The following is an 853-nucleotide window of genomic DNA, read 5'->3' on the forward strand; positions in this document are numbered from 1 at the left end:
ATTGGAGCCAATAACTTTGAGCTGAAACCTCAGCTAGTTGCATTAATGCAACAAAACTGCAAGTTTTATGGACTTCCATCTGAAGATCCTTATCAGTTTTTAACTGAGTTCTTGCAGATCTGTGAGACTGTAAAGACGAATGGGGTTGATCCTGAAGTCTACAGACTCATGCTTTTCCCTTTTGCTGTAAGAGACAGAGCTAGAATATGGTTGGATTCACAACCCAAGGATAGCCTGGACTCATGGGATAAGCTGGTCACTGCCTTCTTGGATAAATTCTTTCCTCCTCAAAAGCTGAGCAAGCTGAGAGTGGATGTTCAAACCTTCAAACAAAAAGATGGTGAATCCCTCTATGAAGCTTGGGAAAGATACAAGCAGATGACCAAAAGATGTCCATCTGACATGTTTTCAGAATGGACCATATTAGATATATTCTATTATGGTCTATCTGAATTTTCGAAAATGTCATTGGACCATTCTGCAGGTGGATCTATACACCTGAAGAAAACGCCTGAAGAGGCTCAAGAACTCATTGACATGGTTGCAAACAACCAATTCATGTACACTTCTGAGAGGAATTTCGTGAATAATGGGACACCTCAGAAGAAAGGAGTTCTTGAAATTGATGCTCTGAATGCCATATTGGCTCAGAACAAAGTGTTGACTCAACAGGTCAACATGATCTCTCAAAATCTGAATGGATGGCAACATGCATCCAACAGTACTAGAGAGGCAGCTTCTGAAGAAGCTTATGATCCTGAGAACCCTGCCATGGCAGAGGTTAATTACATGGGTGAACCTTATGGAAACACCTATAACTCATCATGGAGGAATCACCCAAATTTCTCATGGA

The 853-nt window shown here is 41.0% G+C and overlaps 1 non-coding gene across 1 annotated transcript; it reads right to left on the minus strand.

Annotated features, from left to right (window-relative positions):
* Positions 1-300: 300 nt before the first annotated feature.
* On the minus strand, positions 301-404 carry LOC130938503 (small nucleolar RNA R71). Its single transcript, XR_009069667.1, has one exon. It is a non-coding gene; the product is annotated as a small nucleolar RNA R71 (small nucleolar RNA).
* Positions 405-853: the final 449 nt, after the last annotated feature.

This window comes from Arachis stenosperma, chromosome 6 (genome assembly GCF_014773155.1).
Source record: "Arachis stenosperma cultivar V10309 chromosome 6, arast.V10309.gnm1.PFL2, whole genome shotgun sequence".
NCBI classification, from domain to species: domain Eukaryota; kingdom Viridiplantae; phylum Streptophyta; class Magnoliopsida; order Fabales; family Fabaceae; genus Arachis; species Arachis stenosperma.